The sequence below is a fragment of the Phacochoerus africanus genome, chromosome X (genome assembly GCF_016906955.1).
Source record: "Phacochoerus africanus isolate WHEZ1 chromosome X, ROS_Pafr_v1, whole genome shotgun sequence".
Classification (NCBI taxonomy): domain Eukaryota; kingdom Metazoa; phylum Chordata; class Mammalia; order Artiodactyla; family Suidae; genus Phacochoerus; species Phacochoerus africanus.
In genome coordinates this window covers 74546132-74558991 of record NC_062560.1, presented here as the reverse complement: position 1 = coordinate 74558991, position 12860 = coordinate 74546132, and the positions used below count along the sequence as shown (strand labels likewise).

The window sequence follows — 12860 nt, the reverse complement described above, 5'->3', positions numbered from 1 at the left end:
AACAAATCTGAACACATCCTACCCAGTCAGTATGCCCTTGAAGAGGGAAAACTTGTTTTTTTCTTTAAAGAAAACATTTAGAAAAACTTCAGTCCGTGGGCCCGAACTACAACAATGAAATCTGCCAGGTTATTGGGCCAGCTGAAAGGAGTGGGTATTGTTGAGCCAGCCCCAATGCTAGCTTCACTCTGGCAAAAAAAACCATAAAACTATGAGTTTTTTCCCCACCCCCAGAGTGATTAATATTTTATTTGTGGGTTCAGTGCTTTAATTTAATTTATTTATTTATTGCCAGCCAGTTGGGCAGGTTGTATTGTGTTTGAACAATTATTGCCTCTTTAGCTCAGAGGTCAAATATTTGCTCCTCAACCAGAGGGGCAATCTGTGTTTAGTGGTGAACACATTCCTCTGTAAAATATCCATTCTTACCAGATGGTAGCGAGACATGCATGAAGAAACTAAAAGATTTGGAATAAACCTAGATAGACTAGTCACTGCTTGGGATGGGTTTTATACTGCAGCTATTCCTCAAGGACCAGCTCTCTTGACTACTGAAGAAGTTGGACATGATACTCTATTAACAAATAAGAATTACATACTTATACCCAGACAACAGCTTAAGATATGAAACTATATATTTTCAAAATTGAATTTATTACTTTCTCCTTTCATTTGCAAGGTAAGTATTTCCTTCCAACCATTTAGATAAGAGTTCAGCCGTCAGTTCTTCTGGTCTAAAGCTGTATTGTTTAAGTAAGAAATCCTAGTAATAGAAATTTTGAATGTAGCATACCAATCAAATATATATATATATTTTTTGTCTTTTTGGTATTTCTTGGGCCGCTCCTGCGGCATATGGAGGTTCCTGGGCTAGGGGTCGAATCGGAGCTGTAGCTGCCAGCCTACGCCAGAGCCACAGCAACGCGGGATCCGAGCCGCGTCTGCAACCTACACCACAGCTCACGGCAATGCCGGATCCTTAAGGCACTGAGTGAGGCCAGGGATTGAACCCACAATCTCATGGTTCCTAGTTGGATTCGTTAACCACTGCGCCACGACGGGAACTCCAACCTTTTTTTTTTTTTTTTTTCAATCAAATATATTTCAAAACACAACTTCATTAGTTTTTATAATCCTTTGCTAAGAGTACCATTTATTGAATGCTATTTATTAGTCTTGTTTTATTAGATCATAAGTCTAAGTTATCAAATATTTTTAGCTAAACAACTACCTTATGAAAAAAACTAAATCATTTATACTGAATAGCAATTTTTACTGCAAATTGCTAATGTGGAATTCGAGACAGTTTTCCATCAGCAAGAAAGATGTATTTAACACTTTAAAAAGAAAAAATAAACCTCCACAAAGATGGCGTTATTTTTTAATCTACTTTTCTAGTCTTTTTTTTTTCTTTTTGCCTTTTCTAGGGCCGCTCCCACAGCATATGGAGGTTCCTAGGCTAGGGATCGAATTGGAGCTGTAGTCATCGGCCTACTCCAGAGCCACAGCAACGTGGGATCCGAGCTGCGTCTGCGACCAACACCACAGCTCATGGCAATGCCAGAGCCTTAACCCACTCAGCAAGGCCAGGGATCGAACCCGCAACCTCATGGTTCCTAGTTGGATTCATTAACCACTTCGCCATGATGGGAACTCCTACTTTTCTAGTCTTTGGTCAATAGCGTGGATTTAGTATAAGATGGTGAGAAGGGAGATTTTGCCCTTTAAAAAAATTTACATAGCATAGTCTCTGTTCTTATCTGTTCTTATCCCCTTACTCTCTAGCTCCTTTCCTAAAAAATCTAATTTTAGGTCAATGCAAAATTTATTTTTTGTATTTTCCTTTGGTATTTTCCATTTCATACTGTAGTATCTGTGAACCTATTCATGAAATATTCTGGTATTTGTGGCTATTGGGATCTTTCATATTTTTACCTTCTGTTCATTTTTTACCAAACTTTTTACTAAATAAGAATTTTAAAATCCAAATTACATTTCATTCTGAAATTACTGAGTAATTAGTGAGGAAAATCCAAATACCACTATTCTGAAATGTAATGCACTAGTGTCATTTTGCACTGTTAACAGTAAAGAAAAAATATTAAAAACCTATTTAAATTATTTTCTGTTTAATTTTGTCTTACTCTTACTACATCCTTAAAAATGTTTTAATTCTTTTGCTTTCCCTACATTTTTTCTATTTCCCTGTTCTTATATTCTGTATTTAAAACAGCAAATGATCAAATACCAGTAATTTGCTTGGTAAAGTATACTTTTATTTTTTCAATGTCTTTTTTATTCTAATTTTCTCCAATGCTTATGTTTTTCATTGTTTGGAACTTTCTGCTAGTGAGAATTTCAGCTAACACAAGTCAAATATTGGCAATGCTGGTAACAGCTCTCAGGGCAGTATTTTGAGCTTGGTTGGATTGCAGAATGAAGATGAGTTCATCAGTTTTGGCATGGATAAACTCAGGATATTTGACCATATAAAGAATTTCAGCATTATCCATCTCCAACAGTATTCTAGAGATTTCTTCAGACAGAGTTGGGTGAATGGATTGAACAAGAGGAAACAGCTTTTCAGCCAAGATCTTCTTCTGAGTAGTAGCTGATGCCAATATAGACACATTCAACATATCATGGTCTTGCATACAAACAGGGACAGGCTTTTGGATGGATGCTGGCTTTCCTACTTTAAACTTTAGAGGCCTGTGAACATTTGCAGCACCTGCAACTTTTTTGAATCTTTGATTTGCATGTGGTCCCAAGGCTGAAGTTTGAGGGTGAACAGCCATGGTCTGAGTTGTATTGGTGATACGACAGGCTGACTTGCCTCCCTGCGATGTTCTGGAGATGCTGAATGATGGCTTAGGTGCCACTGCTGCTGAGTGGATAGAATAATGTACATTTGGAGATGCATGAAGTTTGGTCCTGACCACAGGCTTGCAAGGAAGTTCACTTCCACGTTGAGGCTGAGAATGAGTTGGCACACAGTTTCGGGATGATGTTCTTACTGGTTTGCATGTGTTGAGTATAGGATAACCTCCATCTTTCAGAGCCACCATTCTCTCTATGTAGGTCTTGGTAAGGAAAGCCTGGTGCTCCTCCTTGCTTTGTGCAATAGCCACATACAGTGGTTTGGCAATCAGAATTTTCCCATTCATTGCCACGATGGCTTTATTAGCTTCCTCAGGAGATGTATAGCAAACAAAGGCAAAGCCTTTGCTGCTGCCTGCCTCCATCATGACCCTGGCACTAGTGATTGTGCCAAAGAGGGAGAATTCTCTTTTCAGTCGTCTATTATCAATATCATCTTCAAGATTTTTCACATAAAGATTAGCACCCTCGCACCTGGCGAGTTTACCCTGTCTTATTTGCTCAAATTTGTGTATTAATTCAGATTGTCTCTCTGCTTTGTTTTGTGCTCTACCAACATATATTTGATTTCCCTTAAGGATTTTTCCATTCATTCCTTCAATGGCTTTCTGGGCATCTTAAAAATTCTCAAAATTCATAAATCCAAAGTTTTTGGATTTTCCATTTTCATTAGTCATAACTCTCACACTTAATATAGAACCAAACTGACCAAAAACCTCTTTAAGACATTCATCATCTATATCATCTCCAAAGTTCTTGATGTAGACATTGGTAAATATGTTTGCTTTAGCTCTGAGTTCTCCTTCCCTTTCTTTGAGAGGTTTAAACTGCCCAACAAAAACTCAGCTACCTTTCAGCATAATCCCCATTCATCTTTTCAATGGCGCCTCCAGCGGCTTCTGGTTTCTCAAAACGCACAGATCCGAAACCTCTTGATCCATTTTCATCGGTTACTACTTTACAAGAAAGAATGCATCCAAAGACAAAAAAAATCACATAAAGGTCCTTGTTATCAATAGACTTCGCAAGATTTTTGATGAATATATTGCGCACTCCGCTCTTACGAAGTGATGGGTCACGCTAGGACCACATAATACGCATCGGCTTGCCATTAATAATGTCAAAGTTCATTGTGTTCCAGACCCACTCGGTGTCCTTCCGCAGCAAGAAGTTCACATACGCGTAGCCTAGGGAGCGGCGCGTGACCAAGTCACGGCAGACCCTGATGGATAGGATTGGCCCGGCAGTGCTGAATTTCTCATACATCATTTCCTCATTCACTTCGTGATGCAGGACTCCAACATACAGTGAGGACATTTCAAACTGCGGAACCGAAGCACTCATTTTAAGTTCGGTCTTGAGTGAAATCTCAGCTAGGCCCTAGGACTTTGCCTTGGTTGGAGGCAGAGTCCCATCAAAAAAGGAATGGCAGTCAGGAGGGCTCTGCTTGGCCGCCTCTATCGCAGAGGGAGCGCAGCCAGAGCGCGGCTAACGCTCTGAAACTGAAACTGGGTGGTTCTGGCTGGCCTGAAACATTGCCTACAGATACCCTGCGGGTCCCATTGTGATGGAGTTTATGCTTGTCCGACATTAGGTGCTTAGGCGGCAGGAACTGAAAGGAGGGGGAACAGCGGGCGGCTTTTGGTGGCTTGGTTGCTTCCGACATCCCTGCAGGCTGCGTGAAGGTAAGAAATTAAGTTACCAGACAGGGAGAAAGCAGAGGCTTCAAGGGTCCTTTTGTCCTCCCCCCCCACCCCACTTCTCTTACTTTTTCTTATTCCTAACTTCCCTCTCGCCTTCTCTGTTTCTACTCTCTTCTGCTTCTCCCCTCCTCTCCCGCCCCCTTGGCCTGTGTCTGTTTTCTCTTCAAGGATTTTTGAGGGCGTGTTGGGAAAGGAGGAACTGTTAAAAGTCTCAGTTGGGACTCGCCACTCTAACAGCTTAGGTTTTAAGGTTTTTTTTTTTTTTTTTTAATTAAAAATCTGTGTGTGTAACTGTAATAAAAGAAAATGCAAAGTTCACTGTTTGCTGTGATAGCATCGCTTTCTTTAGGCCTGTTACTGCCTACCTTTGGTATTAGAATTTTTAATAAATTCCCACACCCTTAAACCTTAGGTTTTCTTGCATGTCTGAGGTAGGAGAATTTTCACGGCTAATAAAATTTTCAAGAATTGAACTATCAGTAGAAAAATAACGCATTTAGAGCAATGGCAAAGGAACACCCACACTGGTCTCTTGGATTGACTGATGGAAATTTGATGATGTACTATTACTTTTTTACATATAAAAATTAGTAAGACAGAATTGAGATGAATTCTCCAAGCTACTCATTGACCATCCTTTTTGGGGATTTCCTGTACCATATGTGTCAAAGGAGAATGGGTCTGGGACTTAACTTTAGAAAATTAGCAATAACTCCTTAATCCCCTAATAATCCCCCAAACTCTAAAAAGGAATTATATTTTCTTCTGGTTGCTTCTGAAAATAACCTCCATGTAACAAGGTAGACGTTTTTGTCTGACTATACAGCTCTTCCGGTATTTTTATTTGTCTTATTCTAAAAGGTCCATGTAAAAGAATATTTGCTGATTATGTATCTGTAGGTTAGAGCAGTAAACTAAAGCAAACATTGAGTGACTTGAGTATATCAATTCATTTAATCTACACAACAACCTTATGAAGTTCGTACTTTCATTGCCATTTTATACATGAAGAAACTGAGATACAGGAATGTTAGGTAATTTGACCATATTGTACATCTAGTAAGTGTTGAAACTAGGCTTTGAATCCAGGAAGTTTGACACTCATACTTTGTTTCTATCTCACATTACCTTCTGTAATAGGGAAAAAGTTTTGCTTTTCTCTTTATGTGATCTGTTGCTATAGATTTCACATTATTTAAACCTCTGTGGAACTTGAAACAATTGTACTGTGATACTGAAAGAAATCTAAGATTTTAAAATAATCTAGAGTTCATTAACAACTTCTAATGTACTTGGCACTGTCTAAAATGTTGAAACTGTTTTCAAATATATCTGTTACATACAGTTGAGCAGATTATTCACACTTAAATTGTAGGATATTTGTTAAGATCAGATGTTTTCACAGCAGTTGTATAGCTGCTGAGCTTTGAAAGAGTTTTTCAAACTCCCAAACACATTGAATACATGTGGCAAGTTGTGGCAAGATGCTTTAAGACCTTCTGTATTTAGGCTAAAAATGTACAGATACTTCATATATTTTAATATTAGATTTAGCCCTATTATCTTTTTAAAATTAATATTGTCTCAAAACGAATTTAAAATTCGAAAAAGTCTACTTCAGAAGTTCCATCATGGCTCAGTGGTAATGAATCCGACTAATATCCATGAGGACGAGAGTTCGATTCCTGCCCTCTCTCAGTGTGTTAAGGATCCGGCATTGTCTTGAGCTGTGGTGTAGGTTGCAGATGCGGCTCTGATCTGGCGTTGCTGTGGCTGCAGTGTAGGCCAGCGTCTACAGCTCCAATTTGACCCCTAGCCTGGGAACTTCCATATGCCCTGGTTGCCGCCCTAAAAAGACAAAAAATCAAAACAAAACAAAACCCTACTTCATATTTAGTAAGCTCTCATCCTTAGTCATTTTCTATGCCAAGATAATACCCTTGTTTATAGTAGTTTGTACTGTGATTATCTATGAAACTATATTATTAATAAGGTGTAATGTAATGAAAAATGAACTTTGACCTAGTAATATTGTTTATTTTTCACTAAGAGTTGTATAAATGTATATAGGAATAATAGTATTTGGTGCTACTATCATTTAGCAGAAAATTTAAGCTAGTATCCCCCATATGATGTCACTTACACCACTAAACATTGACTAAGGTTTAGGAATGCAGTGAGCAAAAAAAAAAAAAAAAAAATTCCAAATTTTAATATGTTAGGGATCATTAACTTCATTGTGTCAATTTGTTAAAGTGCCAAGTAATGATTTTACAAATAATTACACTTTAGCAGGCAGAAACTAATTTATGTTCTTCTTGCTTTTATAATGCATGTGATGATAGATGTACTATCACACAAGCTGTTGTTTTTAGGTACACAACATCTCTTAATGTCCTAAAGAAAATGAAATATTACATGTCAGTAACAGATCAGTGACTGTATAACACATTAGTGGTTTTTCTTCTTTTAGCTACTTTTAATTGATGCTCATTCATCATTGCTTGGAAAGATGGAATGTTTTCAGGACATTCTTGTTGGAAAATGGCAGGGATTTTTAAAATCAGAAGTACAAGACAGTTGTTTCAGGTTAGTAAAACTATTTTTTTCCCTTTTATTTTTTATTTTTATTTTTTTAACTCTGAATTTTATTATATTTATAGTTGTACAATGATCATCACAACCTGGTTCTACAGAATTTCCATCCCAAACCCCCAACCCATTCTTTTCCCCACAGTCTCCTTTGGAAAACATTTTTCAAAGTCCGTGAGTTAGTATCTATTCTATAAAGAAATTCATTGTATCCTTTTTTTTAGATTCCATATATGAGATAGCATATGATGTGTCTCACTGTCTAACTTCACTTAGAATGATAATTTCTAGGTCCATCCATGTTGCTGCAAATGCCATTATTTTCATTCTTTTTTGTGGCTGAGTAATATTCCATTGTGTATATGTACCACATCTTTATCAACCCCTCTGTCAGTGGACATTTAGTTTGCTTCCATGTCTTGGCTATTGTATATAGTACTTCAGTGAACATTGGGGTACATGTATCTTTTCGAGTCATAGTTTTGTCTGGATATTTGCCCAGGAATGGGGTTGCTGGATCATATGGTAATTTTGTCTTTATTGAGGAATCTCCATACTGTTTTCCATAGTGGTTGCACCAATTTACATTCCCACCAACAGAGTTAAGAGGATTCCCTTTTCTCCACACCCTCTCCAGCATTGTTTATAGACTTTTTGATGATAGTCATTCTGGCTGGTGTAAGGTGGTACCTCAGAATAGTTTTGATTTGCATTTCTCTCATAATTAGTGACGTTGAACATCTTTTCATGTGTTTTTCAGCCATATGTTTGTCTTCTTTGGAGAATTGTCTGTGTAGATTTTCTGCCCATTTTTTGATAGGGTTGTGTTTTTTTTTTTTTTGGTATTCAGCTATAGGAGGTGTTTATATATTTTGGAGATTAATCCCTTGTCAGTCACTTCATTTGAAAATATTTTCTCCTGCTCTGTGGGTTTCTTTTCATTTTGTTTAGGGTTTCCTTTGCTGTGCAGAATCTTTTAGGTTTAATTAGGTCCCATTTGTTTATTTTTGTTTTTATTGTCGTTACTCTAAGAGGTGGATCTGAGAAGATATTGCTGTGGTTTATGTCAGAGAGTGTTTGGCCCATGTTTTCCTCTGAGAGTTTTATCTGGTCTTATATTTAGGTCTTTAATCCATTTTGAGTTTATTCCTGTGTATGGTGTTAGGGAGTGTTCTAATTTCATTGTTTAACATGTGGCTGTCCAGTTTTCCCAGCACCACTTATTGAAGGGACTAGCTTTTCTCTATTGTATATTCTTGCCTCCTTTGTCATAGAATAGTTGAACATAGGTGCAAGGGTGTAATTCTGGGCTTTCTATCCTGTTCCACTGATCTATATTTCTGTTTTGTGACAGTACCATACTGTTTTGATGACTGTAGCTTTGTACTATGGTATGAAGTCAGGGAGCCTGACTAGAAGAAATGGACAAATTTTTTGGAGTAGTTTCAGAAGGATAGGTGTTAGCTCATCTCTAAATGTTTGATAGAATTCAGCTGTGAAGCCATCTGGTCCTGGACTTTTGTTTGTTGGAAGATTTTGAATCACAGTTTCAATTTCAGTACTTGTGATTGGTCCGTTTATCTTTTTTATTTTGTCTTGATTTAGTCTTGGAGGATTGTACTTTTCTAAGAATTTGTCCATTTCTTCTAGGTTGTCCATTTTATTGGCATATAGCTGCTTGTAAAGTACAATCCTCCAAGACTAAATCAAGACAAAATAAAAAAGATAAACGGACCAATCACAAGTACTGAAATTGAAACTGTGATTCAAAATCTTCCAACAAACAAAAGTCCAGGACCAGATGGCTTCACAGCTGAATTCTATCAAACATTTAGAGATGAGCTAACACCTATCCTTCTGAAACTACTCCAAAAAATTTGTCCATTTCTTCTAGGTTGTCCATTTTATTGGCATATAGCTGCTTGTAATAGTCTCTTTTGATCCTTTGTATTTCTCTAAAGTCCACTGTAAGTTCTCCTTTTTGATTTCTGATTTTATTGATTTGAATCCTCTCTCTTTTTTTCTTGATGAGTCTGGCTAAGGGTTTATCAATGTTGTTGATCTTTTCAAAGAACCAGCTTTTTGTTTCATTGATCTTTTCTGTGGTTTTCTTTGTTTCTATTTCATTGATTTCTGCTCTGATCTTTATGATTTCTTTGCTTCTGATAACTTTGGGTTTTTCTTGTTTTTTTCTCTCTACTTGCTTTAGGTATAAAGTTAGGTTGTAATGTTTTCCGAGGTAGGCCTGTATTGCTGTAAACTTCCGTCTCAGAACTGCTTTTGCTGCATCCCATAGGTTTTGTATTGTTGTGTCTTTGTTGTATTTTGCTTCTAGGTATTTTTTAATTTCCTCTTTGATTTCTTCAGTACTCCATTGGTTGTTTAGTAGCATGTTGTTTAGTTTCTACGTGTTTTGTGTTATTTGCAGTTTTTTTCTTTTTGTTGATGTCCAATTGTATAGTGTTGTAGTTGCAAAGATGCTTGATACGACTTCAATTTTCTTATATTTACTGAGGCTTGATTTTTTGGCCAGAATGTGATTTATCCTAGAGAATGTTATATGTGCACTTGAGAAGAGTGTGTATTCTGCTGCTATTGGATGGAATATTCCATAAATATCTGTTAAGTCCATTTGGTCTAATGCATCATTTAAGGCCTGTGTTTCCTTGTAGATTTTCTGTCTGGATGATCTGCCCATTGCTGTAAGTGGGGTGTTAAATTCCCCCATTATTATTGTGTAATTGTCAATTTCTCCTTTTAAGGTTGTTAGCAGTTTCCTTATATATTGAGATGATCCTATGTTGGGTGCATGTATATTTATAATTGTTTTATCTTCTTGGATTGATTTTTTGATCATTATGTAATGTCCTTCTTTGTCTCTGATAATATTCTTTATTTTAAAGTCTATTTTGTCTGATATGAGTATTGCTACACCAGCTTTCTTTTGATTTCTGTTTGCATGGAATATTTTCTTCCATCTTCTCATTTTCAGTTTTTCTGTGTCTGTAGAACTGATATGTATGTTATTGCCATTTTATTAATTTTTTGGATTTGTTTTTGTAGGTCTTTTTTCTTCCCTTCTTTTTGTTCTATTTTCTTATGGTTTAATATTGTATTGGGATTGCTTTTTCTTCTTTGCGTGTGTATCTATTATAGATTTTTAGTTTACAGTTACCATGAAGTTTTGATATAGGAGTCTATAAATATAAAAGATTGTTTTAAGTTTTGGTCTCTTAATTGCAAATGAATCTCCAGTAGCCTGCATTTGTACCCTCTTCTCACAATTTCTGGTTTTGGTAGCACATTTTTTTTTTTTTGTCTTTTTGCCTTTTCTTGAGCAGCTCTTGTGGCATACGGAGGTTTCCAGGCTAGGGTTCTAATGGAGCTGTAGCCACTGGCCCATGCCAGAGCCACAGCAATGCAGGATCCGAGCCGCGTCTGCAACCTACACCCCAGCTCACGGCAACGTGGGATCCTTAACCCACTGAGCAAGGCCAGGGATCGAACCTACAACCTCATGTTTCCTAGTCGGATCCATTAACGACTGTGCAATGATGAGAACTCCTGGTAGCATATTTGTGTGCAGATGTTTTCCTGCCTTTACTATATGTATGCCTTTACTGGCGGGCCTTGTCATTTTAAATGTTTTTGTTTTTAGTTGTGGCCTTTTCTTTTCCACCTAGAAAAGTCCCATTATTATTTGTTGTAAACCTGCTTTAGTGGTGCTGAATTCTCTTAGCTTTTGCTTGTCTGTAAAGCTTTTTGATTTATTCTTCAAATCTGAATGAGCACCTTGCTGGTAGAGTAATCTTGGATGTTTTTCCTTTCATCACCTTTAAATATATTGTTCCACCACCTTCTGGCTTGCAGGTTTTCTGCTGAAAACTCAGCCAATAACTTTATCTTGGTTCCCTTGTATGTCATTTATTTATTTTCCCTAGCTGCCTTCAGTATTTTCTCTTTGCCTTTAGTTTTGTTCAGGTTGGTTAATATGTGCCTTGCAGTGTTCCTCCTTGGTTTTATTTATTTGGTAGTCATTGTGCCTCCTGGATTTGAGTGAGTGATTCCTTCCCTAGGTTAGGGAAATTTTCGTCTATTAACGTTTCAAATATTTCCTCTGCCCTTTTCTTTCTCTCCTCCTTCTGGCCCCCATATAATACACAAGTTGGTGTGTTTAAAGTTGTCCCAGAATTCTCTTAGACTGTCATCATTTCTTTTCATTTTTTTTCTCTTTTCAGTTCTGCATCAGTGATTCCCACAAGTCTGTCTTCTACCTCACTTATTTGTTCTTTTTCTTCCTTTATTCTGCTCTTGGTTCCTTCTAGTGAATTTTTAATAATTTATTGCATTTTTCATCTCTGCTTGCTTAATCTTTGTCTTCTGTTTCTTTGTTCAATGTCTCTTGTAATTATCAGTCTTTTCCTCCAGTTTATTTCCAAGATCTTGAATCATCTTTACTGTAATTAGTCTATAGTCTTTTTCATGGAGGTTGGTAATCTCCAGATCATTTAGCTGTTTCTCTGGCTTTTTTTCTTGTTCCTTTGTCTGAGTCATAATTCACTACCTTTTCATTTTGTATAGATTTTTGGCAGGGTCTCCTTTTTATAGACAGTAGAGTTGTAGCCTCTCTTGCTTCTAGTGTCCACGCTCCTTGTGCCTGAAATTGGTACAGGGGCTTGCTATAGGCTTCCTGATCGGAGACACTGGTGTCTGACTACTGGTAGGTGGAGCTATTCTTATCCCTCTGTTTTGTGGGGCTTTGTCTCTGGGGGTGATTAGAAGCAGCTGTGTGCCTGGAGAGTCTTTAGGCAGACTGTTTGCTGATGGGTGGGGCTGTGTTCCCATGGACTTTTTTGTCTGGTGTGGGGTTTCTCAGCCCTAATGGGTCAGGCCATATTCTTCCAAAATGGCCACCTCTAAAAGAACACATACTGATGATTATTCCAAAGACCTTTGCCTCCAATGTTCTTCCCCCACAACAAACTACAGTCACCCCTGTTTTCCCATGAGGTCTTCCAAGAGCTGCAGTCAGGTCTGATTCAGATTCCTATGGAGTCTCTACTTTGCCCTCGGACCCAGTGCACACAAAAGCCTTTGTACTCCTTTCAAGAGTGGAGTCTCCATTTCCCCTAGTCCTGTGGAGCTTCTGCACACAAGTTCCACTGGCCCTCAATGCCAAATGCTCTGGTGGCTCCTCCTTCTAATGCCCCATCCCCAGACATGTGAACCTGACGTGTGGCTCAGAATGCTCACTCCCTTCAGTGAGCCTCTATGATATAGTAACTTTTCAGTCTGTGGCCACCCACCTGGCAGGTATGAGGTACTCATGTTGTGTAATCGCCCCTCTACCTTCTTGATATGGCCTTCTCTTTGTCTTTTGGAGTAGGATATCTTTTTTGATAATTTCCAGTGTATTTGGTTGAAGGTTATTCAACAGTTGGTTGTAATTTTGTTGTTTTTATGAGAAGATGAGCTCTAGTCCTTCTACTCTGCCCTCTTAATTCTGTCTCACATTCCATTTCTTTTTTTTTTGTCTTTTTTTTGTCTTTTGTTGTTGTTGTTGTTGTTGTTGCTATTTCTTGGGCCGCTCCCGCGGCATATGGAGGTTCCCAGGCCAGGGGTTGAATCGGAGCTGTAGCCACCGGCCTACGCCAGAGCCACAGCAACGTGGGATCCGAGCCACGT

The 12860-nt window shown here is 37.9% G+C and overlaps 1 pseudogene; it reads right to left on the bottom strand.

Annotated features, from left to right (window-relative positions):
• Nucleotides 1-2372: 2372 nt before the first annotated feature.
• On the bottom strand, nt 2373-4224 carry LOC125118064 (polyadenylate-binding protein 4-like; annotated as a pseudogene).
• Nucleotides 4225-12860: the final 8636 nt, after the last annotated feature.